The sequence below is a fragment of the Hemicordylus capensis genome, chromosome 7, assembly GCF_027244095.1.
Source record: "Hemicordylus capensis ecotype Gifberg chromosome 7, rHemCap1.1.pri, whole genome shotgun sequence".
Lineage (NCBI taxonomy): Eukaryota > Metazoa > Chordata > Lepidosauria > Squamata > Cordylidae > Hemicordylus > Hemicordylus capensis.
In genome coordinates this window covers 38,210,779-38,232,507 of record NC_069663.1, presented here as the reverse complement: position 1 = coordinate 38,232,507, position 21,729 = coordinate 38,210,779, and the positions used below count along the sequence as shown (strand labels likewise).

Sequence of the window (21,729 nt, the reverse complement as noted above, 5' to 3'; positions counted from 1 at the left end):
AACACGTTTATTGGGGCTTGAGCGTTTGTGGGCACTTCATCATCAGGTGCGTCTGGAGTCATTACTGGCAGGATTTCAATCCCCTACTTGTATTGACTTGGATAATAAGATCAGAAGTACTCAAAGGGAGACATCCTGGCAACCCTGAAGTTGGCTTGACTGTGATTCACCTAAAAATACTTGCTTAGCAGAACAAGGCAATGGAAAATCGGCTTTAAATTTATAGCTGGGGAGAAACAGAAACTGTAGACCATGTGAGCGTGTGTGATATACTTTATGGCACTTTGGAAAGTTGTAAGTGAAAACCACTTTATTTGTGTGGGGGGGTATCTGTCTCATGTACATGTGTATTTGGTATTAGGTTCCCCAGATCTGAATTACAAATTTAAAGGATGTGAAACAATGGGGCCAAAAACAATAGGGGGCCGCTTTGGAATCCTTGAATTAGTGTGATGCTCTTTCTGATAAAGGGCCTCTGGATTAAACTCTTCTTGGTGTAGAAGTGTGCAAGCTTCCAGGTTACACACTGAATTTTTGTGAGGTTGAGCGGGAAGGTAGCCAGCTTATGCCAAAATGCAAAGCACCATTGGTTACTCTTCCAAACATTTTAAAGTTGTTTCAGGTAGACTGTGGCCTAATTCAGTGTTTTTAAAGCACAGCACACATCATTTAACCTTCCAAGCAGTGCACACAATACAGTGATCACCACGTAGTAAGGGGTTTGGGGAACAACCCAGCTCTCTAAGCAAGCCATCATATTATCTAGCAAGGTTGCAAATCTAGATTTCCCAGCATTTGTCTTTCAAAGTTGTCTTTTCACTGTGCTTTTCCTTTTTAAGCAGAACACATTTTCCTGTCCTAGCTTATTTTATTTTTGAAAGATGACTATGGCTGTATGTGGTTTTCATACACACAGAGACAGGTGAAAGCTACCAATTTGCTTCTGCGTCTTTATGGAGATGGTTATGGAAACGGCTTCGTTTGTGTATCTGTGTGTCAGCTATTTATGGGTGCCAGTGAAAGATTTGGCAGCCGTATTTTAGGGCTGCCAAATGTGCCCTACTTTAAGATATTACCCCCCTCTTTTTCGGAGCCTATCTTTCCCACCTGTGACATCACAGGTGATCCCTTGCTTCAGAGCATGTCAACACCATAATTCTCATCATGATTATTTTTATTTTATAACAATATATTTATATCTTCTTGATACTGCATCCCCCCGACCCTGGCTAGATTCAAAGTGCTAGTTTTAACATTTAAGGCCCTATGTGGTGTGGGGCCAAGGTATCTGTGGGACAGCATTTGTCAGTATGGTATTATTATTATTTTATTTTATTTCACATTTATATTCAATCTGCCAGGGGCCCTTCGTTCAGCATCTTGGGCCCTGCTCACAGCCTTCCCACTGATGGAGATTCAGTTGACGGGGGGGGGGGGTTAGAGACGGGGCCTTTTTGGTTGTGGCCCCTCAGCTTTGGAATGCCCTCCTGGAGGAGCTTCACCATGCCACCTCTCTTAGGGTTTTTTTTTAAGTATTTGAAAACCCTTCTCTTTAGAAAGGCTTTTTAGTGTTTTTATCTGCAGTTTATATCTGGTGGGCTTTTATGGATTGGGTTTCAGTTTTTTTGCTGGTTTTTACCAGTTTTATATTGCTCTGGCTGTTTTTTCACTGTGATGTATAATTTTTGTGAGCCACTTTTTGTCTGTAGGGATGGGATATTAAAAAAAAAATGTTAAGATTATGCCAGCTCATCTTCTCTGACTACTTCAGGGATGTCCTGAAGGACGCTGTGCCTCTTTGTGATTATAGTTTGTGCCACAATGAGAGAGAGAGAGATCAGTCATTTCTGTCACACACATTTCATTCAGGGCTATTAGGCTGCTTGGTCGTATAGCCAGAGACATCTGCTGTGCCTGCATCTAGAAGGTTCTGCTGACTCTCCTGGGAAGTGAGAGGAAAGTTGCTAGAACCAAGATGATTTTAGCTTACCTTCAGTGTAGCATGGGGGAAGCATAGTGAGGTATAGTGGTTCTCACCCCTGGATTTTGGGGCTGAAATCCAGGGCCTCCACACCCCCTGGGAGCACCCAAATCATCTTTGATCTGTTCTGGGTAGTGTGGTTGGTGCCCTCTACGTGTTAAAAAACTATGCTTAACTTGCAGTGGGCGAGTGGGGGGCTCCAAAGGCCTTTAGGTCCAGGCTCCAAAATTACCTAGATGCACCTCTGCTAGAACCAGGGAGACCATTCAGCCATGAAATTCACTGAGTGACTCTGGATCAATCTTTTCTCTTTCCACCTAACCTACTTCCATGGAGTTGTTGTGAGGATAAACATGGCCGTAAATATTGCTATGGGCTTCTTGGAAGAAGAGCAGGATATAAATGTAAAAGGAAGCAAACAAATAAATAGCAAGTACCTACTTGCAAACTTGTAGCCCGTCTGCAAGATGTTCATACATTCTTTTTTTATATATACTGCCTTGAGTGCACAGAGCTCTTAATAGAACTACATAAAGAAAAACCAGGTCCTCGCCCCAAGGAGCTACCAGTCAAAAACTGTGCAATGAGCATGCACATCTTTCATGTTTTGCAAAGCCTTGAACAGTAAGAGTTTCGCTTTCTTGAGGTCTGAAACCTTTCCTCACTCAAATGCTGTGTTGGGGTGGGTGGGTTTAAAGGCATATGGCTGTAGTTCTGATTAAAAAACCAACCAATGCAAATGAAGAAGCTATGTCACCCAGATCTAACTATGGATGGTTTTGTTACTCTCACCTTCAAAAGGAATTGCCAAGGATGGTGGGGGCCTCTTCCTTTTGTAGTGTTGATCTCTGATGGCTGATAAAAATGCACCGTTTGTCTCCTCTCTGGTCTGGAAAGAAGGGAGCTTGTTTGTTCTCTGGATGCCTTCAGCTAAATGGATGTGCGATTGGCTTTGCAGATGCGAATTTGTGGCGATTGGCTTTGCAGATGCGAATACGCTTCAGAGTGATTGATCAGGAAGATGATCAATGGGAGAGCTCATGGTTTCGACCAGAAGGCAGGGCACCCCTGTTCTGTAATAACTGCAGATGTCTTTCAAGAGAAAGAAAGAAGCACTAGCAGCAATGGGAGTTATGTCCCCCTGAGGGCCAAGATGGGGAAGGAGGAGGAAGGTTAGATATGAGAGATGGGGGGGACACAGGGCGTCTTTATTAGAGTTTATTGCAAGGCTTTACTGTGAGTTCAAAGTTGTCAAAAAAAACCAATGCAAAAAGTGGATATTTTTATCCTGATTATAAATCGGGCTACACTCTAACATGCAATGAAAAACACGAATTGTGTATGAAGTGCTCCCCTATGGCTTGCAGGGATTTCGGGGTAAATCTGACCAATATGTGAGTGCACACCCTCCATTCTGGAAGAGATGCAAGCTAAAAGCCCTGTGTAGAAAACACCCAGGGTTCAATAACCATTTCCAGAATAGTTTTAATCAGTGATGTTTTATTGTACACTTTGGGGTGATATATAAATATGCTAAATACATAAATAAAATAGTGGGACGAGCCTTGGTGACAGGTTTCCCTCCAGTGAGATTATTGGAAAATTCTGGGTGCATGTAGAGGGATCAGTTTACCAAATCATGATTTATCGCTGTGCAAATGCGATTACTTAATAATAAGCCAGTTGTGTGAGAAGATATAGACAATTACCCTATAGAGTTGACAGCCTCCCAGGATTAGCCTGGAGTATCCTCTTCAGAGGTTCTTTAAATGTCGCTGTGTGAACAAGTGTCCAAAGGGGGACTGGAATTCCACCCAGCACATCTCTCACTCCCTCATCTGTGCTGCCCCAGCCTCCTGATCACTACTACTACTACTACTACTACTACTATTAATAATAATAATAATAATAATAATAATAATAATAATAATAATAATAATATTTTTGAAACCACTATTCAACCAAAGTTCTCAAAGTGGTTTACATAAAATAAATAAATATATAAATAAGACTAGAGTTGCCATGCCCCCTGGAATTTTGGGTTTCACCCGGAATTTAAGCATCTCAGCCAGATTGCTTAGCCCACCCAGATTTGCTTGGATCTCAGCTTTCATTTAAAAAACAAAACGCTAAGCTCTAGCCCTTGTAGAAGCGGAGTTATGGAGCAAAACGTGCAGTCACTATTCTGCTCAAAACATATTTTCAAATATTTATATAATATGCAAATTAGGCACCCGGATTTGGAAAACCAGAGTATGGCAACCCTAAATAAGACATCTGCCTGTCTCCAAAGGGCTCACAATCTAAAAAGAAATTTAAGGCACATACCAGCAACAGCCACTGGAGGGATTCTGTGCTGGGGTTGGATAGGTCCAATTTATCTCCCCCTGATAAATATAAGAGAATCACCACTTTGAAAGGAGATCATTCACACAATCAAAAATTGTGTTCTACCCGGGTTTGGGAGCTGTGTGTGCTCCTAATTTCTGGTGGTGTGGAAGCAAGGTAGGAGGACAACCTGGGTAGAAGTGACTGTGTGAAAGCAATGGAGGAGGATAAACTGAGTAGCTCTTCCTTCTATCTTGCTTCCATACAATCGCTTCTACCCAGGTTTTCCTACCTTGCTTCCAAAGCAAATGAAAATTGGGAGTATACACAGCTCCCAACCCGGGTAGAACGCAGTTTTTGATTGTGTGGATGACCTCAAGGTGTCTCTGTACTCCGTAGAATACCACCTGAGGGGTCACTTTAAAATGTTCTCCCATTTTAAAGCTCCCTGCAAGCAGGAAATCTGCACATCAGGCAAAAGATTGGGCTACAGCTGTCTTTTTGATGTAAAATCTCATTGTTATTACTTGCAGGGAGTTTGGTTTTTTCAAACCTTCCCCCCTCCCCCCACCAAAAAGAAGCATCCTATATTCTGAAGTAGCACAGTTTTTTCTGCCAGTTCATTCTGCTGCCACTGTAGATTCGGCCTACAATCTTCCTCTTTGCTCATATCAAGTCATGAAATGAACACCCACCCAAATTAAGATTTTTCTGGGATAATCTGTATTCTTTGCTGTCTGAATCTGCCTGTGAAAGTGACAGAAATGAGCTGCTTGCTAGCCTCAAAGAGCCAGGATTCTGAAATGCATCTCAAAACCAAAAAGACGTCTCAGAGGGAAGGATATGGCCACATTCGCATGACACACGAAACTGTAGTTGAAGGGGCCTCCGGTTGAAATTTTTGATTGTCCGAATGCATGCAACCGCAGTTCGGCAGTTTGTACCTTCGGTTTGTAGTCAGTTTCATTGCCTGTACCTTCAGTTTTGCAGCGCCAGCATTATGTCCGAATGTGGCACCGCAGTCTCACTCATCAGCAACCCGAGTTGAGGGAGGAAGCTCCTCCCTTGCTCCAGTTGTGCTTGGCTGCCAGAGCTGTGCTTCACTCAAGAAGGAAGCCCATGAAGCCCTTCTCTCTGCAGTCATGTCCGAATTCAGACGGGGGGAGTAGGGAGTGTCATCGGTTCCGCATTACGTGGGAATGTGGACTATAGCTTGAAGTATCTCCTAGCATCAGAAGAAAAAATTGGCCTGATCCAACATTAGCCCCCAGAAGGAGCCCACCTGAAGAAGAATTTAGGCCAGGGGTTCCCCAACTGGTGTTAGACCATGAATACCACCATCCCTTGTCATTGGGACAGGGGATAACGGGATCTGTAGTCCAACATCATCTGGGGAACCAAGTTGGAGAACCCAACATTAAGGCATTTTGCATTAATGCTAGTGGAGCGAGCCTAGCCTACACCCGTGGGTGGGTGGAGTTACGTTTGTGAAATATCAGTTTCATCATGATCCTATACAGTTGGAAGAGTGCCCGGAGGAGTAATCATCACAAACAAATCCATCCCAGGTTTTGCAATAAACCCAAAGATTCATGTTGAGCTGGAGTAAATAACTGGTAGCCGGATTTCAACGGACTGTGAGCTGATAGAGTAAAGTTGTGTGGGGCGCTTTTTTGTTGTTGTTGTTGTTGCTATTAAGCATCCAGGCTTGGAGCCTGACAACTGGAGGTGGGGAGTGGAAACTGGGGTTTGTAAATGCATTGACCATCTCCTCGGAGGCAAGGTTCACACAGGCATGGTCATCACTTGATGACGGCAGTATCCATGTGACGGCACATGTAACGGCACATGTAAATAAGCCACCACAGACAGAATTCTGGGCTGTAATTGACACATACTGCAGAATAAGATGAGAGAATGGGCTATCCAGGGATTCTCAATGTTGGGTCCCCAGATGTTATTGGACTTCAACTACTTCAACTACTTCAATGTCCTATAACATCTGGGGACCCGGTGCTGAGAATCCCTGGGCTATACCATTTGAGGATGCAGGTGTGTGGGGGTGCATCCTACCCATACGCCAGCAAACAAAAATCCCTGCATGTAAAAAGAGAGCACGTAAAGGGGAAAGAGTGTAGCCCAGCCTGCTTCCTGCTGCAGTGTTCTGCTTGCAGGGAATTCTTTTTGCAGGAGAAGAAGATCTAGAAATGTGACTTCCCTCCCTCCCCCCCTACAGTCTGAAGTGGTACAGTCTGTTCTGGACCTTTTTAGACCAGCCCCCAAATGCAGTGCTTTGCCATAGAATCAATGCACAGGACAGATTCTCCAGGTAGGGCTGGAGGGAAATTGTCCCTGAAACCTTGAAGAGCCACTGCCAGTCAGTGTTGACCAGGCCTGCTCAACGTAGCCCACCCACCCCAGCTGTTTTTGAACTACAACTCCCATAACCCCCAGCCACAGTGGCCAACAGCTAGGGATTATAGGCCAACATCTGCAGGAGGGCCAAGGTTGAGCAGCCCTGTAGACAATGAGCTAGGGAGATAGGAAGCTGTCTCATACTGAGTCAGACCATTGATCCCTGTAGCTCAGTACTGTCTACCCAGGCTGGCAGCATCTTACAGGCAGGAGTCTCTCTCAGCCCTATCTAGAGATGCCAAGGTGGGAGCTTGGGAGCTTCTGCATGCAGACACACAGGTGCTCTTCCCAGAGCAGCCCCATCCCTCAAGGGGAATATCTTGCAGTGCTCACACATGGAGTCTCCCATTCAAATGCAAACCTGGGCAGACCCTGCTTAGCAAGGGGGACACGTCATGCTTGTTGCCACAAGACCCGATCTCTTCCTAGTTGGACCCATGGTCTGACTCAGTATACGGCAGCTTCCTATGTACTTTTAAGATCTGTCAACTGCATTCTGCTCATCAGAAACAAAAACTAGGTGGAGAGCAGCCACATTTACACGCAAGTCAAAAGGCAGACCAAACTTCTTCTTCTTCTTCTTCTTCTTCTTTTTGACATGTAGGGGCTTGCAGATGAGCCAGCCATGCGTCAGGACACCAGGCAGCCCTGAAAGGGTTAACCAAGAGCTGCTCCCCGCTGTGGTTTTGTGGTCGAAACCATGATTGCCAGGAGCAAATTTTTGTCATGCAACAAGGCGTGCTGTTAAAATGTTGAGTTATGCTTTTGGTGAATGAAAAGGTTAAACCCCTTTATTAAGGCGCACAACCTGTGCAGGTTGACAGAAAGGGACCCAGCCAAGCTGTTCTTCTTCTCTCCCAACAAACACACCTTTCCCCCCCTTCCAGTTTAGCTTTTAAAAACAAAACTTCACACAAACCTATTTAGGAAGACACCCAGCCTGCCCACCCGCCGCCTACAGTGGGTACAATCTCTGTTTTCTCATTCAGTGAACCAGTTGTTATGTAGTGTTATATTGAGGGCAGTTTGAATCCGGAGCTGGGCTAGTGGAGCGAGCTAGTGGAACAGACCACCTTGGACCACTGGCCAATTTCCTGTGGTCTGCCTGGCACCTGCTTGTCCCTAGAATTCTTGCAAAGAATGCTGGATGATTGATTGATTGATGAGTTTTTAGACTGGGGTCCATGGGACATCCTTGCCGCACTGAATTTAGTTTCCTTCCCCAGTGAGTCAGTATAAGATTTTTGAAAATAACTATTTCTTGACTTTCTTCCTAGAGCCCTATAGTATGTTTACTATATAAATGGGATTGAGAAGGGTCCATGGGTAATGCTTGAGGAACTGGTGGCGGGGGTCCATAGTTGCAGAGAATCCCTATTTTAACCCCACCTTTCCCCTAGGAGCTCATGGTGGTCCATCTCCCTTTCATTTTATCCTCACAACAATCCTGTGAGGTAGGTGGGACTGAGAGAGAGTGACAAGTCCGTGCTCTTCATAGCTGCAGGGAAATTAGAACCTGGGTCCTCCCAGTCTTAAACCAGCATTCTTGCCTCTAAGGTCCTCTTGGTCTGGAAGGCATTTCTTAGATTCTTTAGCAAGGATGCATCCTCAGGATAACTTAATGAAGATTAGTTATGCCAGGAGTTCTCAAGCTTGGGTTCCAGATGTTGGGTTCCAGATGTTTGGAAACTCCGGATATAGGACAAAGCAACCACAAAGGCAATGAGACGGTTGGTATTTAATAACTCTTCATGTAACACAGTCTAGTTTTTCTTGCTGTTGCATCCTGTGCCAGTAACCTCACAGATGCAAAGCAGGTGCAGGCAGTAACCTCACAGGTGTAAACCCGATGCAGCTCTGTTCTTGGTTTGGCTTTGAGATTGGTAAAACTGGAGCTGCTCTCATATGCACACTTACTTGATAGTGAGTCCCACCAAATACAGGGGAACTTGCTGCTGAATATGCATAGAGCCATCATTCACACATTAAAGGTAAAGGTTGTACCATCAAGTCGGTGTCAACTCCTGGTGCCCACAGAGCCCTGTGGTTTTTCTTTGGTAGAATACAGGAGGGGTTTACCATTACCTCCTCGCAATATGAGATGATGCCTTTCAGCACCTTCCTATATCGCTGCTGCCCGATACAGGCGTTTCTCATAGTCTGGGAAACATACCAGCAGGGATTCGAACCAACAGCCTCCTGCTCTCAAGGCAGGTTGCTTCCCCACTGCGCCATTAGGTGGCTTCATTCACACATTATGCAGAGTGAAATCATAGGATTCTGCCAAACTGCACATGGCCGGTATAAAAATATGTTAAATAAATAAATAAATAAATGGCAGAATCAGACTGTAGGCAGTGGGGTCATACTTTGAATGCTTCTTGCATGTGGTCACCTAAGCACATTCAGGAGAAAAGCTGTAAAAAAACCAACCTTATGGGGAATGTTTAAAGTGGCGAAAGCATTAAAAAATAGAATCGTCAATATAGCCAAAAGTGGCACCACTTCATAATGTGTAGAATTGCTCTAAGACAGTAGGCCCACTCACACATTATGTTCACAACTCACACGATGAGTGTACAGTGTACAATACTCGTACAAGTGTACAAATACAGACATTCACATGTTATGCTGAACACAGGTACAGAAGTGCACTTCATATCTGTCCGATGCATTTGAAGGGCCTGTATCAAGTTTCACTTTTAAAATTTAGACGAGTGCAGTCATTCATACAAACACATGTATGAGTGTACAGACATCTGTACACTCATACAATCTAATGCCTGAATTGGGCTAGTGAGACCTATGATAAAAGGGAGTTTGCACTTTACTCTGACTCTCAGTGGACATGCACAACCAAAGTTCCCATATCTACCCTTACAAAAGGTGCTGTTGAATAATTTGTTGTATTTTGATTCAGATTGAAAGTTCATTTTGAACCTGGGGGTCGGTATTGGGCTGATGAAGGAGTATAGGTTCACACAATTGTTCAAATCTAAATTCAATGTGGGTCACTGACATTAGTGTGGTTGTGTGAACCCATGTCAAGGCAGGAATCTCAGATTCATCTCAGACCATCAACCATCTTGGTGGGGTTTCACGCTAATGTCAGTAACCCACATTATCCCTAGATTTTTCAAGACTGTGTGGACAAGGCCAATGTTTCCTTTTGCATTAATAGCCAGAGGAGCTCCATATTAAGATGACAAGCTTGATTTGATGCCGTGGGGTTCTTGCAGGGATTCTTAAACTCAGGCCCCCAGATGCTGTTGGACTAAAATTCCCACCATCCTTGGCCACAGTGTCCCCAAGCCACAATGGAAGGACAGCATGGGCAGGGATGATGGGGACTTGTAGCCCAAAAGCATCTGGGGAACCAGGCTGCATGGATTCAAAGAGAGATAGGACTCCTCTGCCTTTAAGAGCAGGGCAGGAGGGAGCTGATACTTTTCTCACAGGTGCAGAACTGCAGTGAGAGAAGGTGCCTTGGCACAAATTCTCCTTTCTTTTTTAAAAAAATTAATACAAAAATACAGTACAATCATACACAAAAATACCCCCCTGCCGCCCAAAAAACTCGCCAAAGAGTAAGGGAGTAGATAATTAAATCTGGAACTCCAAAGAGTAATAAACTGCATCCATCGTTGTACAAATTTGTCTGGTTTTCCATTCAATTCTGATCTTAAAAAAATAATTTTGTCATTTCTCTCTTCTGCTCTTTACCTGTTGGTAAAGAACAGGTATATACTCTTGTTGGTGTTTTTTAAATGGACGTTTCTCTTATTCTAACCACAGGAAATTGTGGTGTCCAAAGTGGGGAGTTGGCACAATTAAACTTGCCACAATTGTGAAATATACAACCAATTGGCCCACATCTCATCGCACACCTGGTAGAATTCCTGTCCCTGCCTATATGTTGGTGCTCCACACCCTTCTCCCATTACAACATAGCTCTTCAGTCCCTACACACTCTCTTGTGCATAGAGGGGACTCTCTCTTGTGACATCCTAGCTTCACTGTGGTGACCTCCCAAGCCCTTGGGAGTGTGTGTGTGTGTTCAATTTATATACCGCTCTTCCTAAAGTGGCTTAGGGCAGTTAACATTAAAATAAAACACACACAATAAAACAATAAAATGTAAAAAAACACACATTTAAACCAGATTAAAATTGAAATTGAAATTAGATCTCATTAAAAGCCAGGCTAAGAAGATGGGTCTTTGAGGCTCTCTTGAAGGCCTCCAAGGAAGATAATTCCCTTCTGTCCACAGGGAGTGCATTCCATAACCTACGGGCGACAACTGAGAAGGTCCGATCCAAGTCGCCACCAGACGGACTAGTTATGCACCGTGTATAATTGTCACTCACACAAACACATCATATATAAAATAGTTCTCATCAAAACATTATGTCAGAATTTATAACCAAATTACAATACAATGAATCTTTTCAAATCAATTAACATATGCAATTGACCAGATGTATAAATGTTTTGACACCGGTAATCAATTGAACCTCCTGTACTAAATTTACATACAATGATGAAACACACAGAATAAGAGAAAATATTAGTAGAGATAATTTCTCTTCCATAAGTCCCAAATGGTGTTACTTGAAAGTCAAATATAGTATCAAAAAGTTCCTTTATGTATGTAAATGCTAGATAATGAGGGAATAAAATATGAGAAACAATCCTTGTAATTCCCTTAAAGTCCTTGTTGGTCTTGACTCTTGTAGATTCTTACTCAAATTCTTGCTCTACAGGTGCCCTAGGTAGCTTTTAACCTGTTTCCTCCTGCTCAGGCAGGACTTCATCAGGAGAAATCTACAGTAAACCAAATCACAATAATACATGTATCACTTTAGCATTGAAATGCCTTCAACAAAATACTATATTTGCTCAAAGAATTCATTTGTTTCTTACTACTTACATTTATCAATTCATTAGTGCCTCTGCACCTAGGTGCATTTGGTTTTGACTTTCAAGTAACACCATTGGGACTTATGGAAGAGAAATTATCTCTACTAATATTTTCTCTTATTCTGTGTGTTTCATCATTGTATGTAAATTTAGTACAGGAGGTTCAGTTGATTACCGGTGTCAAAGCATTTATACATCTGGTCAATTGCATATGTTAATTGATTTGAAAAGATTCATTGTATTGTAGTTTGGTTATAAATTTTGACATAATGTTTTGATAAGAACTATTTCATATGATGTGTTTGTGTGAGTGACAATTATACACGGTGCATATACATTTCTCTACGTATATGGTTTGTTTCTATCGTCCGTGTATCCTCCAATTTCTTACAGACGAACTGGTGGCATCCAAAGATGGGGCCCCCTCCTGGTGTGTGTGTGTGTCTGTGTGTCTGTGTGAAATCTTCACTGAGGTTCAAGCTGTACTTCATTGCCCATTCCTGACAGCAAAATCCAGTCTCCCTGTTGACTTCTTGGTATATCCATTGTCATCGCAGGAAGTGATGTTATTGTGATAGGAAGTGGGAGAAATGGCCCAACTATTGGGCAGAACTGATAATCTGCCTAAACACAGTAAACTAGCCTGGTGGTGGATACCATGCTGCCAGCTGCTAGCACAGGGGTCCTTAATCTCAGGTCCCCAGATGTTGACGGACTACAGCTCCCATCATCCCTGGCTACTGGCCATTGCGACTGAGGATGATGGGAGTTGTAAGGCCGCAGTTTGAGATCCCTGCACTTCTGGAGACCTGGCAACCCTGAGATACGGGAGATGGAGACTGAGAACTAAATCGTAGGCTAGAGATGGAACATAATGGCACCTGATGCAAGCACAGGGAGAGCCCAGGTGTTCGTGGCGTCTATGGTGGACCTAGGGTGGATCACATGTGCCTATGGTGAGAAGCAGAGTGAATGGCAGAAAACAGCCAGACGGAAGAGCTGTTTCCCCTCTTGGTTCTGCCTCCTCGCCCTGAGATTTTCTCAGAATCTCCTTCACTTGACAATCCCGAGGAAGACTACTAAAAACATGACACTTTAAGTTATGTTTTGAGGACTGGCTACTCTAAGGTTGACCCAGAAATGGCTGGCAATGCATTCATATGCTTCCCACCTGATAATCTCATAACTACTTCCTCTCTCTCTGACACACACCCTCACACACACACTAAAACCTTCTATATGGGATTTGCCTAGTATAAAGGTAAAGTTGTCCTGTTGAGTCGGTGTCGACTCCTGGCGCCCACAGAGCCCTGTGGTTGTCTTTGGTAGAATACAGGAGGGGTTGACCATTGCCTCCTCCCGCACATTATGAGATGATCCCTTTCAGCACCTTCCTATATTGCTGCTGCCCAATATAGGTGTTTCCCATAGTCTGGGAAACATACCAGCGGGGATTCAAACCGGCAACCTCTGGCTTGCTAGCAAGTCATTTCCCTGCTGCGCCATTAGGTATAGCCCTATTATATTTGAGAGGATGGACTTGAGTAGATGATACAGCTGGTGCTTGACATCCTTATTTACCCCCAAGCTGGAATCACCACAGAATCACCACCTGGAATCTGCTTTTATTCCCCCTCTGCACATTTACATGGTCTCCAAGACTCCAACAGTTTCTAAATGGAGACAGTAGCCTGGTTCACAGAATCATTCAAATCCAGGTTTGATGTGGGTTACCAACATTAGCGTGATTGTGTGAACCCACGCCAAGGTGATTCTGGAGATTCCTGCCTTGGTATGTGTTCATGTAATCGTGCTAATGTAACCCATATTTGAACAATTGTGTGAACCAGGCCTTTATTATATTTTTAAAATATAATAAAATATAGAAATAAAATATAATAAAAATTATTATAGGATGTTGTTGTTGTTGTGTAGATGCTCTATTTTATAGATGTGGCTTGAATCCAGAAGCTGGAATTCACAGGAGTCCTCTTCAATGGAGGAGAGGCTTCTGGTGTGCAGTGTGTAATGGTAATTTTAGGGAAAAACCAGCCCTGGGAAAGAAATTAGGCTGTGTGATTGTGTGTGTGTTTGAAATGCATGGGTTAGATGTGTTTTGGTTTCGTCTTGAGCATAAACAATGTAATATTATCACTAGAGTTGGAAGGAAGGAAGGGGCAAGAATATTAGCAAGACGTTAAGGACGAAGAGACTGTTTGCAGACATGAAATTGGTATGGAGTAGGGGACGGGGGAGGGAGGAGATAAGCATCTTCCAATTCAAGTATCTTGCGGTCTAGCCCCTTGACCATTTTACTGACACAAGGGCTTTTGGTGCCCAAGGCAAAGCAGGACTTTGCCCCCACCCCCTTCAGTTAAAATTATATTCTATAATGTACAGGATATAATTTTAACTGAATGTGAGAGGGCAAAGTCATATGTACTGGCTGATGAGATCAGGGTGGTGAATAAGGAGATTATACCCTTTTGGCACAGCGAAGAAATGACTTGACTAGCAAGCCAGAGCTTGCCGGTTCGAATCCTCACTGGTATGTTTCTATATTGGGCAGCAGCGATACAGAGAAATGCTGAAAGGCATCACCTCATACTGCACCGGAGATGGCAATGGGAAACCCTTCCTGTTTTCTACCAAAGACAACCACAGGGCTCTGTGGCCACCAGGAGTCGACACTGACTCAACGGCACACTTTACGTTTACCTTTGTTTTTAGAAATCCTAAAGGCTGCTGCTGCCCCATACCGCTGCCCAGCTCATTACTAATAATCATTGATAGGCCTCTCCTTTATGAATCTATGTAATCCCTTATTAAAGCCATCTCAGCGGGCGGCTGTCGTCATGCCCTGCAGCAGTGAATTTGAAAAGTTAATGATGTGTCTGTGAAGAAGTGCTTCCTCTTATCTGCCCTGTGCCTCCTGCCAATAAAATGTATAAAAGTAAAAGTAAAGTGTGCTGTCAAGTGGATTTCGACTCCTGGCGCCCACAGAGCCCTGTGGTTGTCTTTTGGTAGAATACAAGGAGGGGTTGACCATTGCCTTCTCCCACGCAATATGAGGTGATGCCTTTCAGCATCTTCCTCTATCACGGCTGGAAATGCATAGGGTGACCCCATTTCTAGTCTTATGGCAGGGGGAGAAATATCCACAACATTCAGAATTGTATAAACCTCGATCCTTTACAGGATCTGACAAATGATATCATCACAGGTCCACACAAGTTCAGCAGCCCTCTAAGATTTGTGGGCCTGTCTCATGGACTAAAGAGAACCTCCTGTCTTTTTTACTCAGTGTCACATGCATTGCTTTGCCCTTGACTCCCACAGTGCAGCTCTGGTCTATCCAAATGGGAAGAAAGCCTCTTGATTTCCCACCCACCCACTCCCCACTTCAGTTCTCCCTTTTAATCTGACAGCTACACAAAAGCAGACAAGGTTGTATAAAGAAGATTTGTTTTACCAACCAGCATGAGCACACAGAGAGGACTCAAGCTTACTATGCAAAGACTGCAGGAAGTTTTTCACACGGGGCTTTTATAGCCCTGTAACTCGCATCTCCTCCGGAATGAAGAGGGTGCGTCCACATATGGGCCAGATTTACCCCGAAGTCCCTGCAAGTTATCAGGGAGCAGTTCACACACAATTTGGGTTTTTCACGGCCCGTTAGAGTGAAGCCCGATTTATATCCTGGGAAACTTCAAATTCTCAGGAAAGCCTTCCAGTAAATGCACAGTAAAGTCTGCTGTGTGTAAAAGTACCAGCCAGGGGAGGTGAACTAACGGGGGCTACTCAGGATTTGGGTACATCAGGAGGGCCCCTTCCTCCTCTGTCTGTTTCAGACTTGGGAGGTTAGATGCTAAATTGCAGGGAGTGGGGAGGAAGTGCCATTGAGCCCGCCTCGCATTTAGCATATTTAGCTGAATCTAAGATTCCGTTATTTCAAGTTATTTGCTGTCAGAAATCAGAGAGGGGTTGTCTTAAATTCAGGGTCTTCTTCCTTTGGATAAATACAGGTATAACCTGTATACAACCTCTGTTTTTAAGGGGGGGTTCAGAATTGTCTATTCAGGTAAATACACTATGCCATTCTTCTTCTTCTTTTTAAATTGCATGTTTTATCTGTCTTGATCATGTGTTCTAGAAAATCTTTGGGGTTTTTGTTCTTTTGGACAAAAATGAATTTTGCATGAAGAGCAGGATATAAATCCATTACATAAAAAGTTATAACCCTGTAAACTCTTGCGTTAAGGGTTCTCAAACATGGGTCCCCAAATGCTGTTGGACTACAGCTCCCATCATCCCCTATCACAATGAGCATCTGATTATTGCCTTGAATATCCCTTTGTAGATGGTGGGGCACGGGGTTCACAATTAGTGAGCTACTCTGAGGCTCTTGAAATCATCTTTTAAACACACAGAAACAAGCACACATTATTTTAATCTGTATACTATACAATTTTGTGGTAGCCACAATTGGAGGCTAGCTCACCAGTGCTATATGTTAGTTGTTTATTTACGATCTTAGATCAAACAGCAATACAAGCAGAATATACTCAGTAAAGAAAAAGCAAAAGTGCTATATGCTGATGGAGGTTTGGTAGGCCTAAAGAGATTTGGTCGTGGTGGTGATGTCTCCTCAGCTTAGCCCGGGAATTCCCACATCCCCTGATGTGGTTGCCATCATGCTGTCCATGTGTTTTCATACTGTCATTGTCCTCCTGATCCAAGACAAATTTAGCCTGCAGTGGCCCAATTTGAAATGTTGTTTGAAACACTTGAAAACACAAAAAACCTACTATAAAATTTTATCGAGAGGAATGGAAATGAAAATGGGCAGGATTGTCATCCAAATATTACTCCATGAAGAGAGTGCAAGGCTTTGTTCCTTGTTACCCTAACCCTTTGCTCTGTGCAAAAATCAGTGCAATTTTACCCACATTGTTTGGGGGTAGAGATTAAGGAGGGGTGATAACACAGAGCAAGCTGTAAGAAAAGGTAAAGTTGTGCCGTTGAGTCAGTGTCCAGTCCTGGGCACTTTCCAGCCTAGCTGCTCAACAGCAGCAAAATGCCTCCATTCGGGCAAGTCGCATTCAAAACATAAACAGCAGGGGGAGCAATCTCATAGCAACTAACAACCTGAAAAAAACCAGCAACTTTTTTACACCGGATATACGATGTCCTAGCTCTATACCGCAGCGATGAAATTCAAAACAAGGCATCGGAAATGTGAACGGCACCCTGCGGTCTGCATAGGGACTGCACTGTCACGACACAGGAAGTGTGGAAGCGCACTTCCGAGATACGTCCTGACCCCCAGGGGCGTAACAAGGCTGGAGTGGGCCCAGAGACAAAATTTTAAAATGGGCCCCTCGCTGATACAAACAGACACACTTCACAATATATAGTCATATGACTTGCCTCTGGGGGCCCCCTCGAGGTGTGGGGGGCCCCAGGCAGCCGCCTCCCCTTGCCTAATAGTAGTTACGCCCCTGCTGACCCTGTTGTAGGGTCTAGTCTGGAAAGCACCCTTGCAACCACAGAGCCATCTTTTCTTTGGGAGAGTACAGGAGGGGTTTACCATTGCCATCTCCAGCGCAGTATCTTGCTATATTGCTGCTGCCCGATATAGGTGTTTCCCAACCATACCAGCGGGGATTCGAACCCGCAACCTCTTGCTCCCTAGGCAAGTTACTTCCCTGGAGCACCATTAGGTGGCTGAGCTGTAAGTGCAACAATGCTCTTCTCTATTTTCCGACTCTAGTGGGATAGATATTGCCAAAAATAACGACAAGCATTCAACCCTTGAGATGATAGCAAAGGCCAAAACTTCTTGGCCTGACTCACAGATTAAAGGCAAATTCCTTTCAGGACAAGTCCTTGGCTTTACAGAGCAGAAAGAGAAGCAAGAAAGCCCGTTGCAACCATGATACAGTCAGTGCAAAATGAAGGAATCGTTCGTGGCCATTTTTCCACCTCTGTGGAAAGCCCACAAAGCATCTCAAAGTGTATACATGAGCATACTTCTCAGCATAGTCTTGGGGCAGGCCGTGCGGAAGGAGGTCTTAAATATTAGGACACCTGACCTAGTTTTATGGGGTGTTTACCGTTTCCGACATAGTTTGCCATCAGAACTTTAAATCTTATCTTGTGCATATCCTCAGACGTATCAGGTATAATTAAAGCCACAAGGGCGTATTACTATACCATATCGTAGGCAGGAACATGCAAGTCATTTTATCAAACTCCTTCTTTTGGACGTGGCTACTCTTGTAACTATAGAATTCTGTTTACAAAACCAGGCCTGTAACTGTGTGGGGGGACTAGGGCAGGTCCATCCTCCTAAATTTTTCTCGGCCCCCCACCCAAGCATTGTTTGCAAATAAGTATACGTGCTCCAGACTGCAAGCTGTCTGTTCCCCCTGTCTTTTTAGACCCTCCAAACTTTTAGACTGGCTACAGACTTCACAAGAAATAGGGGCGGACAGATTGGGTGGGGGGAGGTGGCCCACAGCCCACTGGTGGGCCAGATTTTGATGGACCACCTAGCACCTGCTGCAGGGGTGGCCATCCTGGGGCTCCCCAGTGTTGCTGGAATACAACTCCCATCATCCACAGTTGCATTTTTGTAGCTGGGAATGATGGGAGTTGTAGTCCAACAGCAGCTGGGGAGCCGCAGGTTGGCCACAGCTGGTCTGCGGATTGCTCAAGTTCCTGCAAAGAATTCTGTCCCTGGTACATCACTGTTGCTGTCTTGTTCCTATTTTTTGCATGTATGAAATGCCTTCTCGAAATTCTGTTTGCCACTAGATTTACCATTCCTTGGGCTTCAGCCCCTTTCGTAGCGTGCAAGGAAACCAAATCTTTTGATTTTTAAGCTGCTTTTCTACTGATACACTCAAACCAGGGGTGCATCTAGTCTCAATTGCGCATGCGTGTGGAGGGCAGCATGAGTTCTGCACATGCGCACTGAGGACGTTGCATGCAGTGCCCAGCCTGTCATTACTCATGCTACAACTTCTGAGCATTTTTTCCGAACTGTTGACAAATACTGTAGAATAGGACTGTTATGCTTTCCTTATGCATCTTCAACCCAAAGAGAAAAAATGCCCACCCTGCTTTTACAATGGAAGATAGGCTGCTTTAGAATTGACGGATGCAGCATTTAGCAGGCGGAGAAGATGGTTGGATTAAAAGACCGCCCAGGTCCCTTCCAAGCCTATAATTCTAAGGGCAGTGTGCAACAATTGCAAGGGGGAGAACACTTGGCTGTGAATCTTGGTGTGAGAGCAGATATCTGTTAAAAGCCTATATCACATATTTGTGTCCAGTTCTGGACTCCACTTTTTGAGACGTTGACAAACTAGAAGGGGTTCAGAGGAGGGCAACCAAAAGGTCTTGAAATGAAGTCCTCCCAGGTACAGTTAAAGGAGTTCAGTAGCCTGGAGAAGAGAAAACCAAGGGGAGATTTGACCGCCATTTGAGATATGCAAATCAATTCAAATCTGAATCGATTCGACTAGAATCTGGGTGATTTGGATCCAAATGGGAACCACCCCTTAAAAGGGCAATACTATTCAAATTTGAATTCAATTTTCAAATTTTGATTCGAGAGCCATTTGACACCTTTTAAAAACCATTCAGGACCCCTGATCGCTTTTTAAAAGCGCCAAAACAAGATCGTATCGATTCTAATTTGAATAGAATTTTTGGACCAGATTCGAATTCAAAACAAATTTAAAAATTCATTTAATACACATCTCTAACTACTATCTTCAAATACCAGTAGGGCTGTTCTCATTTGCTTCTGAGGACAGAATTAGAGCCCATGGGTTGAAATTACAAGGAAGCAGATTTAGGCTAATCATTAGGGTGAATCTTCTGACTGTGAAAGCTGTTTGTGCAATAAACAAACTAGTGGTCAACTCTCCTTCTCTAGGAATTTTCAAACAGAAAAGAGAGCTGGTTTTATGGTAGCAAGCATGAATTGTCCCCTTTGCTAGGCAGGATCTGCCCTGGTTTGCATTTGAATGGGAGATCTACATACACAAATACAAATATGAGTACTGTAAGATACTCATCTTACATCCCCTTAGGAGATGGGGCCACTCTGGGAAGAGCATCTGCATGCAGAAAGTTCAAAGTTCCCTCCCTGGCATCTCCAGATAGGACAAGATTTTTATAGGACAAGATTGTTTTATTGAACCAACAAACTATGATAGGGCTGAGAGAGACTCCTACCTGTAAACATGGTGAAGCCACTGCCAGTCTGTGTAGACAATACTAAGCTAGATGCACTAATGGTCTGACTCAGTAGATAGCAGCTTCCAGAGGGTGGACAGCAGGTTGGTCTAGAAGACCTATTGAGTCCTTCCAACTCCAAAATTCTGTGTACATGTTTTTTTAGCTGTGAAGTGTTGAAGGATATAAACTTGGCCTGATCCTGCAAAGTGCTTTATACGTTCATAAGCAAGCCTTAACTGTTAAGATCCTGAGTAGGCTTTCTGGCTTTGTAGCTGTCAAACATACCCATGGCCCAGACGAAAAGCCTAATAATAATTTTTTAAAAGCCGACAGCACACAAGACCGAAGTTAGCCCACCCCTAGGGTAAGCAGCCCCATTGCTGACTCTTCTCCCCTCTCCCTGCTCCTTTTTCATGTGAATATTTTGGATTCACTCAGGGTGAAGGTTCTTGCCTGAACAGGATTGAACAGAGTTGAAGGTGAAACCTGACTCATCCTAACGTGTGCTCCTTGGAGACAGTCAGGGCGGCACTGAAGGGGAAGGGAGGGCTGCATGAGAAAATTTAAAGACAACGAAACTCACCCCCCTCACACACACAAAAAAGCAGCCACTGGAGTTTTTATGCAGAAGGTGAAACTAACTAGCATTAGTGCTGTTTCCCAGTGAGAGAGACCGGTGAGGGGGCCAGGTTGGGCGTGCGAGGAGATAAAAAGAGCAAACCAAAGGATGGGACTTTTTTGTCCTTGGAGAGTCAGGGTTGGGTTTTTCCTCCTTCCCTTGGAGAGGAGAGTGGCCAGTGGTGTAGTGCTACAGGGTCTCAAAAGGGACACAAAGCCCTTTGGCTTTCTGCATGGAAATAATGTGCTGCTGGCGCAGCGGGGAAATGCTTGACTAACAAGCAGAAGGTTGCCAGTTCGAGTCCCCGCTGCTACTATATCGGGCAGCAGCGATATAGGAAGATGCAGAAAGGCATCATCTCATACTGCGCGGGAGGAGGCAATGGTCAACCCCTCCTGTATTCTACCAAAGAAAAACCACAGGGTTCTGTGGGCGCCAGGGAGTCAAAATTGACTTGACTGCACACTTTACCTTTGCTATTACAGTCATTTATTCTCGTTCTCCCTGAGTTAAGAACATAGGACGCTGCCTTATACTGAGTCAGACCCTTGGTCCAGCTAGTTCAGTGTTGCCTACACTGCCTGGCAGCGGCTCTCTATGGTTTCAGGCAGGAGTCTTGCCAGGAGATGCTGCCAGGGATTGTACCTAGGACCATCAGCGTGCAAGGTGGACGACTGTCACGGCATCCTAGAATGAATGTCCAGGAATGCCCACTGGAATGCACTGGTTCCTTCCAAATGGCCATAGGAATGCATGGAATTTCTGAATGGCCAATGGCCATTTGGAAGGAACCAGTGCATTCCAGTGGGCATTCCCTGACAGTCGTTCTAATACATTCCCTAGAGTCTTCATGATCCTGGATGTCTTGTATCAGAACCCTCCAAATTACTGCATCTATCTGAGTGAGGGGTGTGGCCATTGAGATGGGCGTGGCCATGGGGCATGGCTGTTGGGGTGGGTGTGGCTATTGGGCCTATCGCGGAGAGTACCTGCACTTCTGAATTTGTGACTGCATTACTGGGGGTAGCTATTTTGCATCAGCCTAAGTTATCCCAGAATGGTGTCCTTGGGTAGACACAAAGGAACATGTTTGATTTCTCAGTCAGGGCATAAGACCAAATTCTGAGATGATGTTGCCATGGTGAAGTCTCCATCTGCATTTACAGTATGGTGGGTCTTATGGATGTCAACTGATTTTATTACCTTGATTCCG

The 21,729-nt window shown here is 44.2% G+C and overlaps 1 protein-coding gene across 2 annotated transcripts in view; it reads left to right on the top strand.

The window, feature by feature from the left end:
• Positions 1–21,729, top strand: part of GRHL3 (grainyhead like transcription factor 3) — a 133,994-nt gene that overhangs the window by 54,130 nt on the left and 58,135 nt on the right. The gene's annotated exons all lie outside the window — the stretch shown is intronic.